The sequence below is a fragment of the Gossypium hirsutum genome, chromosome A10, assembly GCF_007990345.1.
Source record: "Gossypium hirsutum isolate 1008001.06 chromosome A10, Gossypium_hirsutum_v2.1, whole genome shotgun sequence".
NCBI lineage: Eukaryota > Viridiplantae > Streptophyta > Magnoliopsida > Malvales > Malvaceae > Gossypium > Gossypium hirsutum.
The window spans coordinates 89,872,163-89,878,001 of NC_053433.1; the positions used below are offsets into that span (position 1 = coordinate 89,872,163).

General features: G+C 36.7%; 1 non-coding gene across 1 annotated transcript; it reads left to right on the forward strand.

Moving 5' to 3' along the window:
* Positions 1-2,706: 2,706 nt before the first annotated feature.
* Positions 2,707-2,813, forward strand: LOC121208631 (small nucleolar RNA R71). Its single transcript, XR_005903762.1, has one exon. It is a non-coding gene; the product is annotated as a small nucleolar RNA R71 (small nucleolar RNA).
* The last annotated feature ends 3,026 nt before the right edge of the window (positions 2,814-5,839 follow it).

Genomic DNA, 5,839 nt, shown 5'->3' on the forward strand with positions numbered 1-5,839 from the left:
AAACAAACGCTAGAAAGAGGAGAATGAGCATAAAAATGGGGTTGGAAACGGAGCACAGGCCAGTTAGGGAGGCCGTCTGGACTTGCAGCGGCTAGGGTTAGGGATTTTGGGCGGGGGAGATGATGAATAGTGAAGGGTATTTATAGATTTTGGGACACACGGCCAGGGAACAAGCCTGTGTTCCCTAATTTTTTCCCGTGTCATTCGCGAATTTTGAATTTGGGCGCATTTGACAATTCCCCACGCCCTTGTACCTTGGGTGTGTTAGTGCGCACGGCCATGTTGCACGCTCGTGTCTGTCTTTGTTCGCTTCTCCCACGCCCGTGTATGAAGGGCCACGCCCGTGTATGAAGGGCCACGCCTGTGTTGTTTCGACAGGTTCGGCCACGGTTTCAAGGCACGGGAGTGTCGCACGCCCGTGTTGTTTTGGCAGGTACGCCCACGGCCATGTCGCACGGCCGTGGTGATTTATCGTAACCCGTGCTGGGGAAAATATTTGCCCTATTTCCACACGGTCCTAAGCACACCCGTGTTCTTGGCCGTGTGTGCTTTCGAAAGCCTGCGTTCCATGAGTCGGTTAGTATGTTAGACGTTAAAACTAAAATTTAAAGAAATTAATATTGTTAGTGCTCGGGTTGCCTCTCGAGGAGCGCTTATTTATAGTTTAAGCTCGACTTACTTTTCCATTGAATGGTCATGATGGTACTAGGAGTTTATACTCCTCATTCCTACTGTGAATCTCATCAAAATAAGGTTTTAGGCGGGTATTGTTTACCTTAAAAGTTCTGAACTTGGGATGATTTACCTCAACTGTACCGAATGGGAAACTGCTAAGTACCGTAAGAGGGATTTCTTCATTCGATTTGGCAATGATAATGTGCGGATCTGCGGCATCTAATAAAACTTTATCTCCAACCTTAAGTTGATTTGGAAAGGTATTGAGCTTGTTCTGGCGTAGTTTTGGTTTATCGTGTGTTCTCGGTTTATGTGTCCGCCATTCATCTAGCTCCTCGATTTGTAGCCTTCGTTCTTCACGAATAGGTCCTCCAATATTGCTTGAAAATGGCTTATGTACTTCTTTCAAACTCATTTCCTACAAAGTAGGTTACACCATATTGTCGGTTTTAGTAGAATGGTTTAGACAATCACCTTCAATTTTAGATTTGTTGCCGGAATTGCGAGCTTGAAGGGTGATTGTTTCATCTCCCACACGAAGTGTGAGCTCACCTATGCCAGCATCAATAATTGTTCTAGCAGTTGCTAAAAAGGGCCTTCCTAAAATCAAAGGGGTGTTGCTATCCTCCTCTATGTCTAGAACAACGAAGTCAACGGGAAATATAAATTTATCAATTTTAACTAGCACATCTTCAATAATACCCCTAGGAAATCTTATAGTTTTATCTACTAATTGAATGTTCATCCTAGTTTTTTGGGTTTCCTAAGGCCTAGTTGTTTAAACATTTTGTAAGGCATGACGTTAATATTAGCCCCTAAATCAGCTAATGCATTATTAACATCTAAACTACCAATTAAGCAAGGAATTGTAAAAATCCCTGGATCTTTCAATTTTTTGGGTAGTTTATTTTGTAGAATAGCTGAGCAAACTGCGTTTAGCTTCACATGTGAAGCCTCATCCAACTTTCGCTTATTTGATAAAAGCTCCTTTAAAAATTTCATTGCGTTTGGCATCTGCGATAGAGCTTCAATAAACGGTAAGTTAATATGTAATTTTTTTAAGAGTTTAAGGAATTTACCGAATTGTTCATTTGAACAGTCTTTCCTTGTCGCATTAGGGTATGGCACACGAGGTTTGTATTCTATACTTACCGATTTCTGCTCATTGTGGTTTACCTTACTTTTACCTTTGCTTATCTCAGTTTCTTGCCTTGGTTCTGGTTCAGGTGTGACTAACCCTTCCTCATCTTGACTAGAATCGCGTTGAGTTGCTCCATTGGGTTAGATTTTGTATTGCTTGGCAAGCTACCTTATGGTCGTTTAGAAATCAACTTGGCAAGCTGTCCAATCTGAGTTTCGATCCCTTGGATCGATGCTTGTTGATTTTTGAGTGCTGTCTCAGTATTCTGAAAACGAGTTTCTAACATCGAGATGAATTTGGTTAGCATCTCCTCAAGGTTCAACTTCTTTTCTTGCTAGTAAGGTGGTTGTTGAAAGCCCGGAGGATGTTGTGGCCTTTGATTTCTTTGACCGCCCCACGAGAAATTGGGATGGTTCCTCCAACCTGCATTATAAGTGTTACTATATGGGTTATTTTGGGATCTAGAGTTATTGTTACCCATATATTGGACTTGTTCCTCCTTGATGATAGGGTTGAAGGGTTAATACTCTGTGCATGCTCCTCCTCCATTCGAATTTTAATACTCTGTGCATGCTCCTCCTCCATTCGAATCGCACCTCATCACTGGATGTACCTAAGTAGAACCACACAAACCGTCAATCTTTTTATTTAAGAGTTTTACTTGGTTAGATAGTATTATAACCGCGCCGAGGCTGAAAACACTGGCTGTTTCCGTCGACTTTGTTCTCATAACTTGCCACTGATAGTTATTCAGTGACATCTCCTCAATAAATTTGTAAGCCGCCTTAGGTGTTTTATTATTGATAGTTCCTCCAGCGGATGCATCAATCATCTGTCAAATCGAAGGATTCAGGCCATTATGAAACGTTTGAACCTGTAGCCAAAGCGGTAACCCATGGTGAGGGAACCTTCTCAAAAGGTCCTTGTATCTCTCCCATGCATCGTAGAGTGTTTCTAAATCCATCAGCACAAAAGAAGAGATATCATTACGTAATTTGGTTGTTTTAGCTGGTGGAAAATATTCTAAAAAAAAATTTCAGTCATTTGTTGCCAAGTAGTGATTGACCATTTTTTAGCCTTATTCCTTTACGAAAAGGGAAACAACCAAAGACGTATGGCATCATCAGAAATGCCATTGATTTTAAATGTATCGCAAAATTTTAAGAAATTTGCCAAGTGAGTGTTGGGATCCTCGTCTTGCAAACCATCAAACTAAACAAATTGTTGAATCATTTGAATTGTGTTAGGTTTCAGTTCAAAATTGTTTGCAGCAATAGCAAGTCTAACTATACTTGACTCAGTTCCTGTTAAATTAGGTTTAGCATAATCATACATAGTGTGCGGAGCAAGATTTTGATTAACAGCAATTGCAGGAGGTAGCGGATTTTCTTGGTTTTCATCCATCTCCTCGATTGGGGTTTGAATATCATCCTCTTGCTCATTCTTTGTGTATCTTAAGCTTCACCTTATTTCTCTTTGGTTTCTGCGAACTGTGCGATCGATCTCACTGTCAAAAAGTAATGGTCCTGACTGGTTTCTTCTAGTCATAAACTATAAAAAAACTTGCTAGAAGAAAATAAATGAAGAATTAGAAAATAAAAATTTAAATTGCAATAAAAGTAAAATGGCTAAAGTAATAAAAATCGAGTGTTCTTAATATCTTAGTTCCCCGGCAATGGGTCAAAAACTTGATACGTGATATTTGTGACAGGTTTTAAATCAGGTATAAAATATTACACGTGTAAACTTACCAATTTGAAGGACTGAAAGTTCAAAACTCAAACCTTTATTTTTTTTCTTGATTCGATGAGGAAGACAATAGGAAAAAATGTGGCTTTTCATTCTTTTAGTTTTTACTTTATATACTTTAATTAATTTGTTAATCAACTAAAATTAGCTTAATAAATCTTAATTATTATTCTTAATTAAGCTAAGGAATATTAGTGGTTGTACAATATCTTCCACCATTGGTTGGCATAACAATAATTGGTCTAATTAATTAATTGGTCCTCCAATTGCTTAAAAATCCAAAGCTTAACTTTTACCACTTTTACAATTTAGTTCTTATACCTTAATTAATTACTAATTCGACAAATTTAATTATTCAAAATTCAACTCACCTATACAATAATTCCGTAAATATTTAATAGAAATATTTTTGGGCTCAATTTATAGAAATGAGGTCCTAATACATCATTTTCCAACACCACTAACTTTAGGGTCGTTACACTGGTATCTTAATTAACTATCTATTCAATAAAATATTTACGGACTCGATCATCGAAAATCAAAATTTCAAAATTGCATTTTCGACACCACTAACTTTTGGGCTATTACACTTTGACGTAAAGATGGTATGATGGGCTAGTTGTAAGAACAAAACCGCCAAAGGAATGATGATGCATTTGAAGAAAGGATGCAAGCATTGAGAAAATAGATGCAAGATTTCCACAAAATGGGGTCAAGTGATTTGTCCTAGAACTACTTCAAGGAACCTCCAACATTGAAAGTGCTACTATACCATGAGTTGTTGGAAAAATCAGTTTAGAAAAAATTGTTTGTAGTAAAATGGAAGTTTAATTTTTTTTAAAACTGAGCCTTATGCCATTTATAGTGATAAACCCTATATATAATTATTATTTGTGTTTTGAGTGAGGCGGTCAAGGTCATTTCTTGATTTTCTACTAAACGATCTTCTCTACTATCCTTGAATCTAGGCTTACTTTGAGTATGGGTTAAGACTACATGAACTGAATGTAAAGAATGAAACTTTGATTAACTTTCAATGGGAAACTTAATTTCTCTCTATGAAAATTTAAAAACTTTTGAGCTTTGTGGAAAATAAAATTTATTTTGTAAATAAATTTTCATGTTTTCCGACAGAGTAACAATACTCAATTGGTGTGCCAATTAGGTCATCTCATAGTTCCTATTTATAGGAAAAATTAACAATAATTTACTTGAACAAAAGGTAATTAAATAATATTATTTTAATTGAAAAAAATATAATTTCCTTGCTAGGAAACCCTACGGGCAGCAAAAACCCATGTTGGGACTAAGGTTTGCCACCTCTCATGTACTGGGATGGGCTCTCAGGCCCATATTGTGTATTAAGTATAATTGTATGTATTATTCAAGTTTTTAACCAGCACATATAATTTAACCAACCAAATAACTATCTTTTCAGTTCCCAAAATATTAATTAATTAATTAATTCACCCAGTTAAATTATTTTCTCAACCTAATTCTGATTCTATTAAACCCATGACAATTTTATCGCATTAGAATTTATAAGAAGATATATTTTGTGACAGCCCAAAATTGACCCTAGTCGGGAAGTGGTTTCGGGACCGCTAAACCGAGTCATAAAAATAATTAACCGTCATAATTGATGCTCATTATATGTACATGTGCATGTGTGAAAATTTCGTGTTTGAATTTTGTTTAATTGTAGGTGAATTTTAGTAAATAGGACTTATGTGAGAAAATTTTGAAATGTGATAGGTCAAAGCATAAGGATCTATTAGTGCATGAAATAAAAAGGGGGGACTTGCATGTCAATTTCCCCCCCCTAATTAGTAGTGGCCGGCCATGACAAGCATGGTAGACCAATTGTGATGGGCAAGAACATGTCATAAACATGTTGAGTTAGTGTTTCATGGGAAGTATGATAAAATAAGGAGCATGGGCATAAAATAATGAAAGGGAATATGATGAAAAAAAAAGTGTGTGGTTGTTCCCCCCCCCATTTTGCCGAAACTAGAAAGAAAAAACAAAAAAAAAGTGTCCATCTTTCTTCATTTCCCTTGGCCGAATGTTCTAAGGAAGAAAGAAAAACAAGTTGTGTTCTTTGGTTCTTCTTGGCCGAATTGAAAGGAAGAAGAAGGGAGTGAAGCAATCGGTCATCTTAGGTCACTATTAAGGTAAGGAAGTTTGTACTAGCTTTTGAAATTTTAGTTGATATTGAGTGAGTTATCAAGTGATTTTTGTAAACCATGTTGAAATTTTGATTTTGGGGGTGAG